General features: G+C 41.1%; 1 long non-coding RNA gene across 1 annotated transcript; it reads left to right on the top strand.

Annotated features, from left to right (window-relative positions):
• The first annotated feature begins 19,845 nt into the window (after positions 1-19,845).
• LOC142653003 (uncharacterized) lies at positions 19,846-22,715 on the top strand. Its single transcript, XR_012848014.1, has 3 exons — positions 19,846-19,939; positions 20,440-20,525; positions 22,102-22,715. It is a non-coding gene; the product is annotated as an uncharacterized LOC142653003 (long non-coding RNA).
• The last annotated feature ends 550 nt before the right edge of the window (positions 22,716-23,265 follow it).

Genomic DNA, 23,265 nt, shown 5'->3' with positions numbered 1-23,265 from the left:
TCACAAATTTGCAATGAGATCGACTAAAGTCATTCTCATTATTGCAGTAAATCTCCGTAAAAACCCTGCTCCATAGCATGGGAACAATCGGGTGCAGAGACTGAAGCATAGAAATAATTGAAGGTTGCCGCTTATCATAATATTGCTATAATGGGGGTAATTTATCAATCCTCCTACGTCAGTTTTCTGACATAGAAAAGTCGCAGACGTGCACAATTTTGGACTTTTTACACCTCCCTCGCCATTTTTCTGGAGAGGGGGCGTGGTTTCAAAAAGGGCGTGGTCACAGTGCTCAACATATTTATTAGAATTTGCGCCAGAAAACTGCCGTAAATTATAGTGGAAATCTTCGCTAGCTCCTAGCTGGTATAGATGTCACTCTGTGGGGTGTAGCAAGGTAGAGGTCTGTGCTGGGCCTCGTACCTGCCCCCCACCCGATCAGACTACCCCAACACTTCCCATCATACAGTTGAATAAAAAATTAATTAAATAACTAAAAAAAAACACATTTGTTTCTATGTTCTGACCTGACATTGTGAGAATGGTTTAGGTCTACCCCATTTATTTCCGCACAGTTGTGCAAGTTCATTGCAGCATGAGAATGACCTTAGGTTACTATTATTTATTCTCACACTGTTCCCTGATTTTATAGGGGATGAGTAATGATTTGTAACTAAAACTATTTTCTCCTAAATTAGTATCGCTCACTACAAACACCAAAGTGTCCAAATCAATTTGCCAATTTTTACTTAAAGAGGCTCTGTTACCACATTATAAGTGTCCTATCTCCTATATAAGGTAATGCTGTAAAGGATCTGCCAGGTACTACGTCTGTGTATACTCCCGGGATTAATCAGTCGACACCTGAGGCCAGACCTCTTAGACTGACACCGGCTCCCACCAACCAGGGTGGCAGGCTCAGGAGTGGGAGAGCCTATCGCGGCCTGGTCAGTCGGAGTTAGCTCCGCCCCCTGTCCATTTATACCTGCCGTGTTCTCTTCCTCAGTGCTTGTTATTCTTCTTGGATTCCTGGCCCCACTGCTGCCTTGCTCCAGCCTGCTTCTGCCGTGCTTCTGCCTTGCTTCAGTTCCGCTTATCCTGCTTCGCTTTGCCCCTGGCTTGCTTCCTGCTCCGTGCTCTCGTTGGTATACTCCACTACATCCTGATCCTGACTGACTCATTTACTGCTCCGTTTCCTGGCGGCGTTCCGTGGACTACTGCCCCTTCCCTTGCGTGTTCCCTGTTTGTACTCCCTTGCACTTAGACAGCGTAGGGACCGCCGCCAAGTTGTACCCCGTCGCCTAGGGCAGGTCGTTGCAAGTAGGCAGGGACAGGGCGGTGGGTAGATTAGGGCTCACTTGTTCCCTTCACCTCCTTCCTGCCATTACAAATGCTTTTTATTTTGAAAAACTATCTATTTTAAACCACTTTATGAGCGATTTTTAGCTTTATGCTAATACGTTTCTTAATGCCCAAGTGGGCGTTTTTACATTAGACCAAGTGGGCGTTATACAGAGGAGTGTATGACGCTGACCAATCAGCATCATGAACTTCTCTCCATTCATTTACACTGCACTAGGGATATAGTTATATCGTTATGTGCAGCTACATACACAAACACACCAAAAAAGGCCATACTTACAAATGGACACAGCCAGGTCCGAAACGCTGATGAAGGAGGGAGCAGGTGCTTTAAATAATAATAGCCACTCCCACTAGTCTTGAGGGGAGTGGTGTGTGTGGTGCATGGGATGTGTAGTAAGAAATAATAAATAAATAGTATGTGTGCAAGTGTAATACTATAAGTGAAATATAGGGTTGGCATTAATGAGAAGTGCCTCAATAGAAATAAATGGATAATGGGGTGCAAGTGAGTGAAACATGGAGGGATCCTAGTCGTGGATTGCGAGTTTGCGTCCTTTTGGCCAAAATGATCACTAATATCCCAGGTATTTTTCATTATTATGTATATTCGCTTCTCTTGGACACAGCCGGGTCTTTGATGCTGGGAGAGCATGGTGTGTTGTTGTTTGGCATAGCAAGCAGGGTAGCCCGCTCTATGAACTATCAAGGCGTCACAAATAGGCTTCTACCTGGCTATACACGTTGTGCTTCATGACGTACACACTATCCCTCCATGTTTCACTCACTTGCACCCCATTATCCATTTATTTCTATTGAGGCACTTCTCATTACTGCCCCCTATATTTCACTTATAGTATTACACTTGCACACACACTATTCATTTATTATTTCTTACTACACATCCCATGCACCACGCACACCTCTCCCCTCAAGACTAGTGGGAGTGGCTATTATTATTTAAAGCACCTGCTCCCTCCTTCATCAGCGTTTCTGACCTGGCTGTGTCCATTTGTAAGTATGGCCTTTTTTGGTGTTTTTGTATATGTCCCCTTGTTTTTATCGGTTCTGTCTGTGCATCAGGAACATTCTGTTCCAGTTAAGGAGTTAGGGACTCGCAAGTCTGGGGATCCTTATCGTGGATTGCGAGCTTGCGTCCTTTTGGCCAAAATGATCACTAATACCCCAGGTATTTTTCATTATTACGTATATTCGCTTCTCTTGGACACAGCCTAGTCTTTGATGCTGGGAGAGCATGGTGTGTTGTTGTTTGGCATAGCAAGCAGGGTAGCCCGCTCTATGAACTATCAAGGCGTCACAAATAGGCTTCTACCTGGCTATACACGTTGTGCCTCATGACGTACACACTATCCCTCCATGTTTCACTCACTTGTACCCCATTATACATTTATTTCTATTGAGGCACTTCTCATTACTGCCCCCTATATTTCACTTATAGTATTACACTTGCACACACACTATTCATTTATTATTTCTTACTACACATCCCATGCACCACACACACCACTCCCCTCAAGACTAGTGGGAGTGGCTATTATTATTTAAAGCACCTGCTCCCTCCTTCATCAGCGTTTCTGACCTGGCTGTGTCCATTTGTAAGTATGGCCTTTTTTGGTGTTTTTGTATATGTCCCCTTGTTTTTATCAGTTCTGTCTGTGCATCAGGAACATTCTGTTCCAGTTAAGGAGTTAGGGACTCGCAAGTCTGGGGATCCTTGTCGTGGATTGCGAGCTTGCGTCCTTTTGGCAAAAATATCCCCTTGTTTTTATCGGTTCTGTACATACACAAACACTAACTTTATTGTAGTGTCCTGATAATGAATATACATCACTACCAGCCTGGACGTGATGTTTATTCAGAATCCTGACACTTCTGAATCTTTTCTGTGAGATTCCAGCAAGGCAAGCGTAATCTCGCGAGATTACGATGTAACCTGTCATTTTAAACGAGATTACGCTTGCCTTGCTGGAATCTCACAGAAAAGATTCAGAAGTGTCAGGATTCTGAATAAACATCACGTCCAGGCTGGTAGTGATGTATATTCATTATCAGGACACTGCAGTAATGTTAGTGTTTGTGTATGTACAGAACCGATAAAAACAAGGGGACATTTTGGTCAAAAGGACGCAAGCTCGCAATCCACGACAAGGATCCCCAGACTTGCGAGTCCCTAACTCCTTAACTGGAACAGAATGTTCCTGATGCACAGACAGAACCGATAAAAACAAGGGGACATATACAAAAACACCACAGTAATGTTACTGTTTGTGTATGTAGCTGCACATAGTGATATAACTATACCGCTAGTGCAGTGTAAATGAATGGAGAGCAGCGTATGACGCGTATGACGCTGATTGGTCAGCGTCATACACTCCTCTGTACAATGCCCACTTGGTCTAAAGTAAAACACGCCCACTTGGGCATTAAGAAACTCATTAGCATAAAGCTCAAAATCGCTCATAAAGTGGTTTCAAATAGATAGTTTTTCTAAATAAAAAGCATTACTGTCACCTACATTATAGCGCCTATCTTCTTATATAGGAGATAGGGCACTTATAATGTGGTGACAGAGCCTCTTTAAGACATAAATGAGAGTAAACAAAAGAGTTGAAGCAAACTCAGAAAACGAAGGCGCGTGCACATAATGTGAACTACACATGATTTCTATAGAATATTACAAGTCCTCTGTTTAATTTCTCTTTTTAGTTCATATTTTTAAGGATTATGAAAATATTATGGGGCATGTAAATACCAGATTTACTCTCAGTCACTGTCCACCTGGATGATTATTTCTACTATTCATGTTATGTTGAATTATTTAAACATGTCACACAGTATTATTAAAGAACTGGCTGCCGAAACTCTAATGACATTGCCAGATTGTCAATGAAGTGATTTTAGAGACTTTATGTCCGCAATGAAAATAAACAAATCCAGGGCATTAAATTATTCCATAATATTGAAGAGCTGTAAGAATTAGGTTTCAAGTAAAAAAAAAAAAAAATCCCCGCAGCACAATCGGTTCAAAGTCTTTGAAAGTAAAATTTACATTACACAAGATGTAAACACATTTTCTGCACAAAGCAAATAATAACCAGCTAATTCTAACAAGTAAAAACAATATTGTCGCTGCAATGAATTACTTCAATCTCTTCAAGTAAATCCAAAGCAAAATACTGAAAATGCAGATTTGAGATTTGACCCCTAACTTTCCCCCAATTATTTATTTATTCCTGTTTCAAAAAAATGGTGAGGGTGTTGGGTCCAGTCTCTCTAAAGCTTCAATATAATGATGCAAGCCTTAGGCCTCATGCACACGGCCGTGCCTGTAATCACGGCCTGTGATTGCGGGCACGGCCGGCCCCAGACCGCATCTTCGTACACCTATTCGTAGCGATACGGAAAGGTGTCCTAGGCCAATAGAAGTGGATGGGTCCGTAATTGCGGACCGTATTACTGGCCGCAATTATGACGAATTTTTATGGTCATGTGCATGGGGCCTTAAAGTGAATTTCCACCAACTCCACCATCATGTAGTTTTTTTATTTAAAATTCTGTGCTGATACATTTCTTAATATATATTTATAGCGGTAGAGGCTCTGCTCTTCTGATACAGAGCCCCAAATCTCCTAAATCTTACTGCATACTGTGTTATTATTAAGTTCAATGTTTGGACAGTATGCAGTAAGCTCCTGTGCACCCTCTTGTGGTGGCTGCAGGTAGTCAGCATATTATTTTTTGTCTATGCAGGGTGTTTGGAGCACTGTGTCAAAAATCAAAGCTCCAACAGCCATAAACATTTATGAAGAAATGAGTCAGCACAGAGCTTTAAACCTATTTAGGTTAAAAAAAACAACATTTTGTTCAAAGGAAGACATTCACTTTAAATGGTTCTAGATAAACAGAAAAATATGACACCAAAAACATTGCCACTATTGTCCATAGGCTGTGTTCCCAGGATCGAGAAGCCGCATCTGTCAGACATTTTACCCATGGATATACCATAAATGTTTAAGTTGGAAATTCCCATTTAATGCCAGATAGACTAAGGCCTCATGCTCATGACCGTGTTCGATCTGTGATATACGGACCGTATGTCGGCCGCATTGCCCGGACCGAACACAGTTCAGGGAGCTAGGTGTCCCTCCGTCCCCACGGGAATACTGTCCTGTACTGAAAACATGTTTCAGTATGGGACAGTATTCCCGCGGGGAGGCAGGGACACTTTACGTTATACATAATTATGATGCTAGGAGCCCGGGTCCCTGAACTGTGTTCGGTCTGGGAAATGCGGCCGACATGTGGTCTGTATATCACGGACTGAACACGGTCATGCACATGAGGCCTAAGATAGTGAAGGGGTTAATGCCTGCATCCCTTGTGGTCTAGGGCAGTAAAGGCGTTAATGTCAGCTTTTCTGAGTATCTAAGACAGTGATAGGTTTAATGTATGTATCCCTTGTAGTCTAGGGCAGCTTCAGGTATTTGCTCGTACTACAATATCTCATTTACAAAAATAACAATCACATTTACTGTAAAACACCCAAAAAAATGTAAATGTAAAGGAGGGCAAGTTTTGGTTGCTATTTTTGATCACAATTTTGACTTCATTTGGGCTGTTCCAAAACGTAAATTCTGGCATAAAGTCGTGAAGTATGGACATGAAAGACAAAAGAGCTAGTGTTAACTCATTAGCTGCAAGTATCAGATAAACAGCAGTACTCAATGTCAAGCAGCAGCTTCAAAAGCAAATAGGATTTTAGGGTGTATAAAAAGAGAGATAAAAACCTGTGATTTAAATATAATATTACCCTTCTATAAATCCCATGTAAGGCCACATCTTGAATATGGAATTCAGTTTTGGGCTCCACATTGTAAAAACGGTATAGGAGAACTGGAGAGGGTTCAAAGGCAGGTGACTAGATTATTAAATGGGTTGGGAGGTTTTGCTTACAATGGAATGCTACAGAAATTGGACTTGGAAAAAAGATGCATTAGAGGTGATCTTATTAACATATATAAGTATATGTGTGGTCAATACAAATTACTAGCACATAATCTGTTCTTTCCAAGGACTCTACAATGGACCAGGAGACATTCATTGCATGTGGAAGAAAGACTTTTCAGACATCAATATAGGAAAGGGTTCCTACAGTTAGAGTAGTCAAACTATGGAATGTCCTACCCCAAGAGGTAGTAATGGCAGATACTGTGTCAGCATTTAAAAAAAGGCTAGATGATTATTTGCTGATGAATTGCATTGAGGGTTGTAATTAATTAAGCAATGAATGACATGTAATTGATCGAGAAAGGTTGAACTTGATGGACCTGTGTCCATTTTTTGCCTATGTAATATCTGTAAGTTTAGGAAGCATATTAGGAGCCAGAAAGGCATAGAAGATGACCTGTATTAGTAAATTAGCCCAGACATGTGATAATCTGCCATCTCATGGGTCTTGGTAATACAGGATCATTAATTACAGTTTAGTTAATGGAATTATTAGACGCTACGATGCCACTTCTATGTTATCCAGATCTGCAGAACACAATGGGAGCTATAAAACCATGCACTTCACAGGAACCTGCATTCCATAATGTCGAGGCAATCTTCTGGCTATTCCCACTGTAATTTAGTTTTATTTTGGTTCCCTGCTGATAGGTTTGGATGTTTTGTTCTGGACAATGTAAGAACATCCATATAATATTTTCTATGGAAAAATACTTATTATACAGAGAGTTGATACTTTTCTTCCTCTTCCACAATCAGACGATATGAACATTTCATTGAATGTTTTTTTAATTATTTTTACATCTGTTTTATTTTTTATGTGGGGGGAGAATTATTACTGAAGAGTAGGAGAAGGGTGGTTACAGGAATATATTCTACATCCTCATATTTCCCAACAATGTGATGTGTGCAGTAAGTAGGAACACATGCCTGGAGATTTACATTAATTATTAAGAAAATATTTCTCCTAACAAATTGAGAGAGAATGCTGTATATCAGCTCGTAGATTTCATTCATTTTTAATGCAAGTCCAGTGATTAGACGAAAAGTCCCATTTTTATTTCAAAACTAACATGCATATTGTACTGCAGTAAGTTGTGTAGTGTATATTATTGGAAAATATTCAGTTGTGTGTCAAAGGTTATAAATCGCACATAAGGGGTTTTCCGGGATTTGATGACCTTTTCTTAGGATAGGCTATCAATGTATGATGGGTGGGGTCAGACCCCGGGACTCCCGCCAATCAGCGCAACAAAGTATATAACCGTGTGGTTGTATTTGGTACTGCAACTCTTCTCCGCTCACCTGAATTGGCTGAGCTGCAGTACCAGCCACAGCCACACTTGAATGACTGTCACTCTGCATGAAGGTTACCGTTTCTTGAGCAGTGAGGGGCTGACTCCATGAGGACCCCCATCATTCATTGATAGGCTATCTTAAGGGAATGTAGTCAATCAAAAATCATGGAAAACTCCCTTAACTGCATAGCTGAACTCAGAGAAAGAAAAAAAGTGGATTGATTCAAGGTAAATACAAATTATTTTGTGGTTATGACATAAATGGATTGAGAAGAATAATCTGGTTCAATGCCACTTTATTTCTCATGTTGAAACATTGATAACAACATTATAGTCAGCAAAACAAGTAGGGTAATTTCTAAAAAGTGCAAATAAAGTCTGTGAAATTAGTCAAAAACATACATAAAGGAAAGGGGGTCCCATTCAGTAAAGATGGGCTGTGTGACCCTCTGGCCAATCCGTGCTATTTTTTGGAATTTTGGAGCTTCACAGGTGTATACCCATGATGGGCTAATCTGAGCTGGGGGTGCATCTTGTTGTGTCTCTTGGCATCGACAGTGGCTGCTGTTTACCCAAAGCTAGTAATTCGATGCTTACTGAGATGTAAGTTTCATCATGGTTCTCACGAAACACTCCCATATTTATATGACCACACATAAGAGAGATAATATAAAGTTGGCGCGGCAATGATTTTTCTTGATTTTCTGTGAATACAATACAATATTATTTCATTCAGTACTCAGATTCTCTGTACTCTTGCACTTTACTTTGTAGTTTTGCCACTCCTGGAGAGGATAGCAACAGAGTAGTATTTATTCTATTTCCAAGCTGTTTTGCCAGACTTTGGTGTGATTGTATAAAATTGATGGTATATGGAGGTACCCGTAGACTGCTATGGGTTCTGTATTACGGCTCCGTGCAATTCTGAGGGTGTACGGACTATAATATGTCCATGTGCATGAAGCCTAAATTAAACCAATCCTGACTAAAAGTAAAGGCTACATATGCAACTAGAAATAGTATTAACGTAGTTCTAACTACAAAGTTATAATATGCAAGAGGCAAAGTTATAGCCTCTCATCATTGGGAAATGTGAAACATATGTTTGTTGTCTCAAGTTAAGTTACACATCTGCTCTGGCACCTTGAAAGACCTCTGTACACAATACATGACACAGGTTCATGCTATACTATATCAGGTGCTTCCTCGCCCTACCGAGTGCAGTCGGGAAGGATAATATAATATTACATCGGAAACAATTATAAATTGAGTTTTCTGAATAAAATCAAGTATGTAGGTTTCCGTTTTGATATATCCATCTTAAACGTACAATTTTTTCATGTGTGTAATGGCCACCACTGCCTGTCCCTGCTGCGGCTAAATAATTACCGCCCCCCTGGCGTCTTCTGTCTCCTGGCCGGCGCCACTCCTCTTCTCCTGTCTATGGTGCTGGCGGCCCCTACAGCACCGATGCTCACCTTCTGGTTCTCCTGCCACTGCGTCTCCCCTTAAAGGGCCAGTGTGCGCCAAAAAAGCATTCACTGTATACATTTCTACATTGCTCCATGCCTGAGATATTAGGTTCTCACTCTAGCTTGCTAGTGGTATACCAACCTTGCCTGAACTTGACCTAGCCTGCCCTGACCTCTGGCTTTGCTAAATGTGAGTAAATGTCGGCAGCCTGCCTGACCTAAGCTAATACCGGACCCTGAATCTTGCCTGCGGTTATTGTACCTCACCTGCCCACGTCGGCCGCTGCCAGTAAAGACTTCTTTGGGGTTAGCAGCATGGGGATACTAGTGTCTAGGTCCACATCTCTGTACTAAGGTAAAAGTTATTCCTTAGACTCTGCTCCAACACAGTGGGTCCACACCATCCTCTGTAGGCCCCGTGACAGACACTACTTCTACAGGCCCGGAGACAATGTCATACTCCAATGGATCTGTATTCTGAGATCTATGGTGCTGTTTGGCAGGTCATCAAACTTTAGAAAAGCTAAAGCTGCCCCCATTCCTACAGAACTACACTAAAAAGGGGACAAGGATGGTAATGGTAATTCTATCCTTAGCAAATTAAGCATTTTGGATTTTTGACCCCACATACTCACTTTTTTATGGGCCAGGGAAATAAATTCACTGGTTACCACTATACTCTTCATGCCTGTTCTGCAGGCACAGGTACAGCTGAAGCAGCAATAGTGTAGAAGCCTTACATTATCTGAGTCTGGTGGAGCTGGCACACCCATGTAATACATGCTTGGGTATAACTGTATTTGCCAGGCGTCTCGGGAGTTGGACCTGGCAGCTCCCGTGTTAAAGGTGTTTTCTCATCACAAACAACCCCTTTGCCATGAGAGCTGCTAGGTGCAACTTTACTGAAGTGAAACCTGAATTTTCAAATATATTGGGACTAATTCTATCTAAGATTTAGGAAGCATAAAGTTAGGTCAGGCAGTCACCAGATGCGCCAAATTTATCACAGTGGCACACACTGTATAATAAATTTGGCGCATATTCCTAGACATGTTAGACACTTTTCTCTTCCGTATACCCCCTCTTGGTTGGCTTAGCTTATGACAGCTTTTTTGGTGCAATTTTGGCGCACATTGGCACATTTTAAGCCACACGTCTTTCTGCTAAGCCACGCCTCTTTCTGCTAAGCCACACCTCTTTCTGCTAAGCCATGCCTATTTTCTAGACACTTTTGAAAAGTGTGGCACAAACATCTGTTCTTTCCAACACATTCATGTGATAAATTTCTTGCTCTTTGCCCCTATTGCATTGCTACGTAGTATTACCTCTTCTGAATACTACAGGCAATACAAAATTCCAGAAAAACAACATGAAGCAATTTTTATTTAGGGAGCCTCAATACAACAGCAAAACCCGCCATAAAATTGCAGCTATAAAAATGTATACACTGTAGTCAGGGTAAGTGTAGGGGGAGTAGGCGACTGCCTAGGGTTCCTTGAAGGCAGGGGGAGTCAGAAGTCATGAAATTTAAAAAAAAATGACACTCAAACTTTACGTTTTAGTTTTTTTTATCAGCCCATTAACTGAGTGATGAGGCTGTATAACAAAACCATACATGAATATAAGCTAGACGTCACATGCACAGACATTGCATGCAAGTTCAGCAGAGCCAAGTTACTGAGTGAATTAGTTTAAACCTGCTAGCTAATGGTCCTTTTACACGGCCCAAAATGGACCATGACAACAAGTGCCAATCAACTTGACAAGTCGTTGATCAGCGCTCGTTTGCGCCTCACAAGGAGCAATGATGGTTTATCTATGGGGACTAAAGATTGCTACTACAATCGTTCATCCTCGCACATTTCCATTATGTCGGCAGCACATCTGGATGTTTACACAGGGAGATCTGCTGCTGACTAGCGACCATTTTATTGGCTGTGTAAACTGGTAGATCAGCCGATGGACGAGCTCATTCATCAACTACTCATTGTCCTGTTTACACAGGGCAATGATTGGGAATGAACGTTTATATGATCGCTCGTTTGCTAGATCATTGGCCCGTGTAAAAGGACCTAAAGCCATGCCCATCTTACAGATATACTGAACTTCAGAGGCCAAATATGGAAGGTGGCACATTCTAAAACCTCTGTCTTGGACACCAAGAAAGATTATCCCACCCCTGACTATAAGGGTTTGTGCACACGGCTTATTTCCGTTTGTTTTTCAGGCCGTAAACGTCCGAAAAATTGCCGAAAAATGGGAAGCAGAACGCCTCCAAACATCTACCCATTGATTTCAATGGGAAAAATGGTGTTCTGTTCCGACGGGCCGTTTTTTTACGTGGCCGTGAAAAAGAAGTGCATGTTACTTCTTGAGACATTTTTGGAACCGTTTTTCATTGACTCTATAGAAAAACCGCTCCAAAACCAGCCATAAAAAACGCTGCAAAAGCGCGAGTTGCTTAAAAAACGGCAGGAAATCAGGAGCTGTTTTCCCTTGAGAAAAACCTTACACTTACCCAGAAATCAATCTGTGTTTCTTCCTCCAAGCCGGCCTCATGGGATGATGTTTCATCCCATGTGACCGCTGCAGCCAATCACAGGCAGTATCGGCGGTCACATGGGATGAAACATCATCCCAGGAGGCTGGCCTTGATGACGTCAGAGTGCCGGCCTCCTGGGAGGACATTTCATGTCATGTGACAGCCGCTGCAGCCAATCACAGGCTGCAGCGGTCTCCTGGGATGATGTTTTCCACAGCATATCCGCCCCGTGTGAACTCAGTCTTAACGTTGAGTGATCATCAGGAGCCACATTCAACTTGGAAATGGAAGAGAGACATATTAAATATGGAGAAACAACACATGAAATTGCTGTAATTTGTAGATTAGGCTTCCAGTTGTGATTTCTTCACAGACTAGATGAAGAAAGTGCTACAGTCAATACTGCGCCAACCGATCACCACCCAAAATTACATTAAAAAATGATCCTCTAGAGGAGTGGTCCTATCGGAGAATATGTCCAGTATACATAGTATATAATGGGACTGAATATGTTATCTACACTATATGAAGGGATGGTCTTCAAAGAGTTTATCTATTGTAGATGTTTCACTGTAATATACCATCCAAATTGCCACTTTCCCCATAAAGTTTCAGCCTTTTTTAGTGAAAACAATAGCATAGTCAACTGCGCTATTGTTTCCGTTAAAAAAACAGAAACTTTCTGAAACTAAACAAACGGAACCCAAGGCAAACGGAGGCATCACCATTGAAATCAATGGTGGTGCAAATGGAAGCTTTAGTTTCCGTTTGGCTTTCCGTTCATGGATTCCTCCGACAGAAAGCAGCAACGGAACCCATGAACGGAAAAGCAACGCTCATGTGAAAACAGCCTAATTGGAGTATGCTACACTCTAAAAGCTTTTTTACACGGGCCAATGATTTGGTGAATGAGCGTTCGTATGATGCTCGTTCCCAAACATTTTCCTGTGTAAACAGGACAAAGATCAGCTGATGAACGGCTGGTCACATCTTTCATACGGACAAAAAATGGTCGCTCTCCGGCAGCACATTCCCAGGTAGATGTGCTCCCAGGTAGATGTGCTGCCGTCATAACGAAAATGCATGGGGTCCAGTGATCGTAGTAACGATCGTTCATCTCTATACTTATCGATCGTTGGTCCTTGTGAATGGAGCAAACAAGCGCCGACCGAAAAGCTGTATTGTCGATTGGTGCTAGTTAAATGTGGTTGAACACGGGTGATATCTGACTGTGTAAAACTACCTTTAGTTAGCCCTCAAAGATAGCTTGTTTGGATATATATATATATATATATATATATATATATATACAGTGAAGGAAATAAGTATTTGATCCCTTGCTGATTTTGTAAGTTTGCCCACTGTCAAAGACATGAACAGTCTAGAATTTTTAGGCTAGGTTAATTTTACCAGTGAGAGATAGATTATATTTAAAAAAAAACAGAAAATCACATTGTCAAGATTATATATATTTATTTGCATTGTGCACAGAGAAATAAGTATTTGATCCCTTTGGCAAACAAGACTTAATACTTGGTGGCAAAACCCTTGTTGGCAAGCACAGCAGTCAGACATCTTTAGTAGTTGATGATGAGGTTTGCATACATGTTAGATGGAATTTTGGCCCACTCCTCTTTGCAGATCATCTGTAAATCATTAAGATTTTGAGGCTGTCGCTTGGCAACTCGGATCTTCCGCTCCCTCCATAAGTTTTCGATGGGATTAAGGTCTGGAGACTGGCTAGGCCACTCCATGACCTTAATGTGCTTCTTTTTGAGCCACTCCTTTGTTGCCTTGGCTGTATGTTTCGGCTCATTGTCGTGCTGGAAGACCCAGCCACGAGCCATTTTTAATGTCCTGGTGGAGGGAAGGAGGTTGTCACTCAGGATTTGACGGTACATGGCTCCATCCATTCTCCCATTGATGCGGTGAAGTAGTCCTGTGCCCTTAGCAGAGAAACACCCCCAAAACATAATGTTTCCACCTCCATGCTTGACATTGGGGACGGTGTTCTTTGGGTCATAGGCAGCATTTCTCTTCCTCCAAACACGGTGAGTTGAGTTAATGCTAAAGAGCTCAATTTTAGTCTCATCTGACCACAGCACCTTCTCCCAATCACTCTCAGGGTATGTGCACACACACTAATTACGTCCGTAATTGACGGACGTATTTCGGCCGCAAGTACCGGACCGAACACAGTGCAGGGAGCCGGGCTCCTAGCATCATACTTATGTACGATGCTAGGAGTCCCTGCATCTCTGCAGGACAACTGTCCCATACTGTAATCATGTTTTCAGTACGGGACAGTGGTCCTGCAGCGAGGCAGGGACTCCTAGCATCGTACATAAGTATGATGCTAGGAGCCCGGCTCCCTGCACTGTGTTCAGTCCGGGACTTGCGGCCGAAATACGTCCGTCAATTACGGACGTAATTAGTGTGTGTGCACATACCCTTAGAATCATCCAGATGTTCATTTGCAAACTTCAGACGGGCCTGTACATGTGCCTTCTTGAGCAGGGGGACCTTGCGGGCACTGCAGGATTTTAATCCATTACAGCGTAATGTGTTACCAATGGTTTCCTTGGTGACTGTGGTCCCAGCTGCCTTGAGATCATTAACAAGTTCCCCCCGTGTAGTTTTCGGCTGAGCTCTCACCTTCCTCAGGATCAAGGATACCCCACGAGGTGAGATTTTGCATGGAGCCCCAGATCGATGTAGATTGACAGTCATTTTGTATGTCTTCCATTTTCTTACTATTACACCAACAGTTGACTCCTTCTCACCCAGCGTCTTACTTATGGTTTTGTAGCCCATTCCAGCCTTGTGCAGGTCTATGATCTTGTCCCTGACATCCTTAGAAAGCTCTTTGGTCTTGCCCATGTTGTAGAGGTTAGAGTCAGACTGATTAATTGAGTCTGTGGACAGGAGTCTTTTGTACAGGTGACCATGTAAGACAGCTGTCTTTAATGCAGGCACCAAGTTGATTTTCAGCGTGTAACTGGTCTGGAGGAGGCTGAACTCTTAATGGTTGGTAGGGGATCAAATACTTATTTCTCTGTGCACAATGCAAATAAATATATATAATTTTGACTATGTGATTTTCTGTTTTTATTTTTATATAATCTTTCTCTCACTGGTAAAATTAACCTAGCCTAAAAACTCTAGACTGTTCATGACTTTGACAGTGGGCAAACTTACAAAATCAGCAAGGGATCAAATACTTATTTCCTCCACTGTATATATATATATATATATATATATATATATAGCTTGAATTTTCTTTTTTCCTCACATTAGAAAAAAAACAGGCCATGTGTTTTACATACAGTATAATAACAACCACTTTAATGTGCTTCTAATTTAAATGGAAAAAATATCCGATAAAACAAAGGCTTTTTTGGTACTGTAAATGTTTCAGCAGATCTTATGTTATAACCAGCATATATTAAAGATCATATAATAAAAGGGGCGCAAGACCAAATGCTCACAAAAGACAGAAAACAAGTCCATGAGCTCAGGATTTATAGATATTCTATAATGTTCTGCATTTCTGAATATATAGCAATTGCGTCCAATAACAGCATTTACTTGGCTTCAACTTAAAGAATTGTATACAAAGGATAAATATTAACACACAAAACCTGACTCATGTCTGTCCAAGATGCAGTATAAAACAGGAAAATAAATCAGACCTATAAAGGCAAAACCAACTTCCAAATGTTATGTTTCCAGAAGAAAATAATCACCTGGTACCAGCGCTGTTCCAATCTGTTACAAGGTATTGACCCCTGGATGCTTCATGTACCGATATATTCACATTAGGATATACGTTGTCCTGAAGTGTTTTTCCTAACAGAAACAAGGCTTATCGATGGGATTTGTCATAAATGTTTGATCAGTGGGGGTCCAACTGTTGGGGTTCCAGGGATCCCGAGGTTCCCTATATCCAGACTCAAAGGAGAGGTGGTTGTATATGAGCAGACACTCTTTATTAAACTCTATAAGAGATGAGGAAGAGCTGAGTGATGTGCGCAGTTCCTATATCTTCAGTAGAGTATAATAGAGAGCATCCATGCATGAGAGGCCACCTCTCCTCTACATACAGGATATACGGAAACCCACTTTATTTTCCTCAATGAGAGTACCAATGGTTGGAACCGCACAAATCAAACCTTTATGATTTATCGATACATCATACATGTTAGTGGTGGGAAAAACCCTTTAATTTTCTAATATATCACAGATAGCATAGACATTTGATTAATCAGCTCAACAGATTTAAAGGGACACTAACTTTTCAAGCAACTTATGCTGATCTAATAGTATACCTGATGTAGATCAATTTTGTAATTTACTTACTGTTAAAATGTAGTTGTTTTATCCATGCTAATTCTGCATGAAGTTACTGCCACTAGGTGTCTCCCTTCCTGTAATCTGCTGTCCACCCCCTGTTGTCAAACAGAGTCCATCCCAGGTTACAAAGCATAGGAGATGCACTGCAGGAAGTGTCTTCGCAGCCGGCCAATAGAAGTTTAGCGGAGGGGGGAACAGGAGGAGGAAGCAGAGAGAGAGTAGGTCAGCAACACACACGCTACATGTAAGTCTATGGAGAGGGTGGGAGGAGCAAGGGGAGGGAGCAGGAGCAGAGTCAGAAAGACACAGGCTGATGATAAGCTTTTTATGTCGCCCCAGTGCTGGATTCTCAGCTACATTACTGCAGTATAATCACCTCCATCCTGCTGCAGCTTCTATATATGTGATAGCTAGAGATTAGAGAGCAGGATTCTCCTCTCCTATGTGTGCTGTGTATAGGAGACATGATAGCCATTATGCTTCGCCCATTATATTTGAGACAACTGATAACTAGATAGAGCCTGCAGAGGGGAAAAATGCAAAATAATGCCATATACAGGTCATATAGTGGCTAAAAATAGTGTTATTCCTCATGTACACACATATAACAGCTTATTCTGAAAAATCACCTGAAAATTTAGGTACGTGAATCAGGAGGCTCCATCAGGCATCACCTTCCTATGACATTATAATCCACAGGTTAAGGCCTCATGCACACGACCGTACTTTTTCCCACCCGTAAATACTGGCGTAAATACGGGTCCGGTGTCACACGTATTTGACCTGTTTTGCACCAGTATTTACGTACCCGTGCCCGTAAATATGGGTCCGGTGTCACCCGTATTCCACCCGTATTTACGGGCACGTTTTTGGCGGCAAAATAGCACTGCACTAATCGGCAGCCCCTTCTCTCTATCAGTGCAGGATAGAGAGAAGGGACAGCCCTTTCTGTAATAAAAGTTAAAGAAATTCATACTTACCCGGCCGTTGTCTAGGTGACGCGTCCCTCTCTTCACATCCAGCCCGACATCCCTGGATGACGCGGCAGTCCATGTGACCGCTGCAGCCTGTGATTGACCTGTGATTGGCTGCAGCGGTCACATGGGCTGAAACGTCATCCAGGGACGGCCAGGACGTCGGGCCGGATGTCGAGAGGGACGCGTCACCAAGGCAACGGCCGGGAGACCGGACTGGAGGAAGCAGGAAGTTCTCGGTAAGTATGAACGTCTTATGTTTTTATTTTTTACAGGTTGCTCTTTATTCTGATCGGTAGTCACTGTCCAGGGTGCTGAAAGAGTTACTGCCGATCAGTTAACTCTTTGAGCTCCCTGGACAGTGACTATTTACTGACGTCGCTTAGCAACGCTGCCGTAATGACGGGTGCACACATGTAGCCACCCGTCATTACGGGAGCTCCATAGACTTCTATGGACTGTCCGTGCCGTTATCACGGCCTGAAATAGGACATGTTCTATCTTTTTCAACGGCACGGGCACCTTCCCGTAAGAAAACGGGAAGGTACCCGTGGCCAATAGAAGTCTATGAGCCCGTTATTACGGGTCGTAATTACGACCCGTAATAACGGGAGTTTTTACGGTCATGTGCATGAGGCCTTAGGCTGCGCATTGCACTTGTTCATTGAAGGCAGTGACTAATATAAAAAGCAACCCTACAATACCGGGGGGCAGGTGCTCTATAAATGGCCCCAGCAAAGATGCAATGACATATCGTGTTAATTTCACAGATTAATCCCACTAGAAAAAAAATATCTCATTGTGCAAATTATTATATCATTATTATAATGTAAATACATTTTATGAGTTACGTTTCTTAAAAAATGACAAGGGGCTCCAAATTTAATCTGAAAGATTTATTAATACTGGTTCACCATGTGAGGGCTGCGACAGTATCTCTCCCTCATACAGAGTGCTCCACATTCATCAACAGAGCACACTCCATGTTAAGGAATCTGGCTTTGGCTAAAAGCAATGTCAGGTACGACCTGGGAAATATACATACTCAGGGCCACTTTGAAGACCCTCACACTTTTAATATATTTTGTAAAATGTGACACAGGGGCATCATAAATCACATTATTTTTCAATGTATTTGTGCCAGAAATCTATATTGATACATTACCCAGATGGGTTGTGCCGCTGCCAGGGCCCCAGACTTATTAAAATCAAGTTGCCTACTCATAAATATATGAGTTTGCATTAAAGACTATGTATGCCTTTGAATTTTTTTGGGTTTTTAATAAAATGTCTATCAGTGTTTTTGGTGCAACTTTCTATATACATTTTATTATTTATTATTTTAGTATTCTGAACATACAAATTCATATACATAAAGTTAACGTTTCTGAGGTTGAGCTGTCTCCTGTTCTTCTTGAAGTCATTTATCATGTGTCATTATACAGTAGAAAACGTCAATACTCCACCACAGTCCAAATGAAACTTAAAACTGTGACCGGAAGGAGAAGAATATGTGCACACTGCAGTCTTTCTGTATGGTGATTCCAATGATGGTCACTTCAGCTACAGAGAACAATAGATTTTGTACATCTCTCTTAAACACATTATTTTTAAGTATCTACAGTTTTGTTAAGGTGTGGAAATGAGTACCTACATATCTACAATTAGTAAAGTTTCAGCTTAGTTACAGTTGGCATCTTACTACCCTGTAGGACATGCTGGATGGATATAATCGTATCCTGGGGTGTGAAGACTTGTGTGGATGGGGGCATGTAATACTAATGTTAAAGGGGTTGTCCTAGAATCCAAAATGATAATCTATCCACATTATAGGTGATCATTTTCTGATTGCTGAGACCCCTACCGATTGTGAGAACGGGGGTCCTGAACCCCCTAATCCTTCTTACTGCACCTCCCCCCGCAGTGAGGTAGAGCTTGAATGAAGTGTCGATCGAGCATGTACCCACCACTCCATTCAATGTCTATGAGAATGACAGAAACAGCCGAGCACTGGCACTGTACTCGGCTGTTTACATAATTTCCATAGAATTTGAATGGAGTGGCAGGTGGCATGCTATACCACTGCTCCATTTAATGTCCTCCTCACTGCGGTCAAGCAGTAAGGAGAAACAGCGGGTTTGGGACCCCCATTCTCTAAATCAGTAGGGATCCCAGTAGCGGGCGTCCCAAGCGATCCGAAAATGATCACCTACCTTGTGGATGAGTGATTCTGGGACAACCCCTTTAATATCAGTCTTTACTATAATGGTGGGTATAAAATGTCAAGGAACTAATGTCCACATTATTGTTACTGTTCTTAGTTGAGGGAATAATCTCATGAGATTATCCAAGATGTAGCTCTGGATATACTGGACTATGGTTTATAGCAGTGACCAGAGCTTAAAGTAAATGTGCAGCTTTTAACATCATGTCATTTTTTAGGTTCAGCATTTTATATTGATTCATTTTATAATACATCTTTATAATGTTTAGAACTTTGTGTTTCTGATACAGAGCTCCAAATCCCCTGCATAGTTACATATTAAAATTCTGACTGTCTGCAGCCACCATTAGGGGGAGTTTAGGAGCTTAGTGTATACTGTGTTATTATTGAGTTTACTGTATAAGCAGTGTGCAGTAAGCTCCTATGCTCCCTCTAGTGGTGAATGCAGGCCATCAGAATGTTATAATCTTTATCATTATTTGGAGTTCTGTATCAGAAAACAAACACCCCTATCTCAACTCCTTCTAAAATACTAGTGACACTGTTATTATCTGGCAGCCACAATGTTCTGCTTTTACATTCGTCAGTGCAAGATGCAGTGTCAGACAGGATAGTATTTTGTCCTGGCAACCAAGCCAGCCAGATTGCCACCACATCTACTGGCGCCGAATACTACTACTGGAGATGTGAGTACAAAATATTAACAATGTCACTTTAAGGTATTTCCTAAATTATTCCTGTCCATTTATTCATTCAAAGAACATTGTTCATGATGCAAATACAGAACAAATTGTCCATACACAATGTATCCAACCCATGTATAATATGTTCGTCTTGTCAAGGTAGGAAAACGTTTTCAAATTTATGATAACTTATATCTATAATGTTCCAAGTATTTCTCTAAATGATAGAAAACTGTTCTCCTCTCTATCATTTTTCTAATACCAATAATTGTGTATGTTTTGCAAGATTAAACCGTGCTTCTGTCTTTTCCTTTGAACTGTAGCCTGTGTTTGTTGTCAGGAAAAATAATTCTTCTTCCGATTCAAGTCACTTCCTACCATACATCTGCTCCGAATGTTAATTTGTTATAGTTCTGCTCCATACCTTATACTTATTGTCTTCCTATCCCTTGATACTTTCATGAAGCTTTACCCCCCTCCCCTTTGCCTTCATCCTTATCCAGCTCACTTATCATGTAATCTGGGTCTTTCTATATATAGCCAGAGGGAATGCAAAAGATGGGAACCACAGAATAAGATACAGCAAGAGGTAAAGCAAAGTTTCTTTCTTTAAAAACTCTTCTTTGATAGTTCACGTGTTCTAAGGGAATGCCAAAATATGTGGAAATGCCAAAATGTAGGTAAGCAGCTGGTACGAGTGGGTATGTCTCTCTATCACATCCATTGGAAGAGATAATACTTGGGTCACATTTACCTAAGATAATATGTAATTACAGGTCTCCTTATGAGGTCATATCTCAAATGAATTAATGGAAGTTAAGGAACCTATACTGCCCCCCAAATTTAAATTGGGGGCCAGAATATAGTGCATAGAGCAGACATGGAAATCTGCTCCCCTGGGAGCTTCTCAGCTATTTAGCAAGGTAAAGTTGGTTTATTTATGTTTCCCCAACCTCATTGGCTCTTATTGGCTGCAGAATCCATTCGGCTCCAAATTCCAGATTAAGACCCATATAGCAGACCCTCTGGAGACCCATGACCTGGCTAGTGCCAGTATCAATGAATAGAATAAATCTTTGGGGGTAAAATTAAAGCTTTGGAGTCATGTCTAGGCATTCCATTTGCTGCCCTAGCCCTTTATCGAGGGACCCTGGCCAAGGCAAAGTGGCTTGTTGGCACCTCACACTGGTACCCAACACCGGGGCCACAGCTGCTCCTCCTGTAGAGGGTCTTGTTACAATTTAAACAATTACACCCACACAGTGCTGTAAAAAGTATCTGACCCATCCTCCAGATGTCACCTATTAAACAATCTTTTCATACCAAATGGTTTCTGATCTTTAAACAACATGTAATATTAGAGAAAAGTGACTTTATTAAACACGTAAAAGTTGTTAAATCATGACTACATTTATTCAAGTAACAAAGGTTTCCAGTATCAATATCACCTATGGAAAAAGTAAATGCTTCTTTATATATAATTGGTTGTAACATCTTTATCAGTAATACGTTAATTGCCACGAAATGCTTGCAACTAATGTTATAACTATCAACAATATCCCAATTGTAGGAATATTTACATCCCTATCTGGCTAGAAAAGCCCACAAAACACTCCCAGAAATGCCCATTCTGAGGCACATTTGCATTAGCCCAAATATTTTGCACAAAAATCCCATGAAAAATGGAACAGTTTGGAGGCATGTGAAGTCAGTCTTTGACATTGCTGTTGAGGAACTTTAGGCCACTTTTCTTAGTTCTTTCTTTGCAGAACTGTCTGTCGCTCCATTCACAGTCTATGGAAATAAAGGAAACAGATGAGCGCTGTACTCGGCTATCTCCGTCAGCCCCATGGAAATTGAATGGAGCTGCAGTGCACATCCGCAACCACTGGTCTATTTAAAATCCTCCTCACTGCGATCATGTAGTGGGGAGGAATGGAGGTCGGGACCCTTGTTCTAGAGATCGGTAGGGGTCCTAGTGTCCTGTGGATAGGTGATCAATCTGCTTCGTGGGGAAACTCTGTTATCTTCTCATCACAGGTACTGTTGAAACATCTCAGAAGGTTCAAGTCAGAAGGTTGACTGGGCCAGTCAGAAACTGATGTAGAAATATTTTATGCAAATAGATATATTTTTTTCCACTACCTGTGGATTTTTTTCCCTAGCAAAATAACTGACGAACGCCAAAGAAAGGAGCGCCAAAGAAAAGGAGACATTAATCTAGTCAAACTACTTTGGATAATTGTCTTTCTCCTTAGCCCAGTAATCATTGACTCCAACTCCCAGACAGATGACCAGACTTTCTCTTTAGTATTTTTGATACACTGCATAGTTCATGCTATCATCAATAGTGGCAAGTTGTCCTTGGGAAATAAAACATCTCTATAGTAACCCACTACTACTACTACCACCACCAAGTTTGATTGCTTATGGGGCGTTTCTCTAATTGGACCATGTATTTGATTTACGGTAAAGTGCAATATGTGTGCTGCAAAGATTTCCACATTTGGCTCATCTGTCCATAAAGCCCAAAAGGCTTGAGAAGCATCTCAGTGGTATGTTATACTTGTACAGCAGTTGTTTCTAGAGCAGCTTCCCATAGCCACCAATCAGATTCCAGCTCTCATTTCTCAAAGGCCCTTTGGAAAATAAAAGCAGCGACCTAATTGGTCTCTACGGGCAGCTACTTCACTTTTCCCTTTCACCGGTAAATCTCTCCAAATGTCTTTTACTGATTTGATTCATTCAAGTCCCTACATTGAGACTATATAAATGGTTTAGTAACCCTTTCTTGACTTTTTTCTTCTAATTTCTTCTGGAATTTCATTTGTTTGTCACATAATGTTTAAACATATTAATCCTTTTTCTGAGATTATAAAAATGAAAATATTGTGAATAAAAAATACAATAAACACAATTTAAAAAAGAAAAAAGATCTTTCTCATGTTAGCAAATAAGTTATTTAGTATCCCCACCACTATAAGAACCTGAATAATAAATTTAATATGTTTGAAGTGTTGAAGAGTGAGCGTCATAAAATTCAACAAATAAGCAATGGCTTTTTTCTGTATTCCCACAAATCAAGTTTGCTATGTATATATACACCAAAATGGTAGCATACAAAAACAAAAACCTTTACAAAGAACAAGACCTCATAAAACACCATCAACACAATAAATAAATGAATACAGATAAACCATCTTTATCTTGGCTTTTAATGCATTAAATACACAGTGGCAGGAAACTTTAACTTGACTTTTCAATGGCTTTTGTTGGGTGATATCACACTGCAGCAAGTTATCAGAGTCAAGATAAACTTGGCTACATCT

This window comes from Rhinoderma darwinii, chromosome 5 (assembly GCF_050947455.1).
Source record: "Rhinoderma darwinii isolate aRhiDar2 chromosome 5, aRhiDar2.hap1, whole genome shotgun sequence".
Taxonomy (NCBI): domain Eukaryota; kingdom Metazoa; phylum Chordata; class Amphibia; order Anura; family Rhinodermatidae; genus Rhinoderma; species Rhinoderma darwinii.
This window is presented reverse-complemented; position numbering and strand designations above follow the sequence as displayed.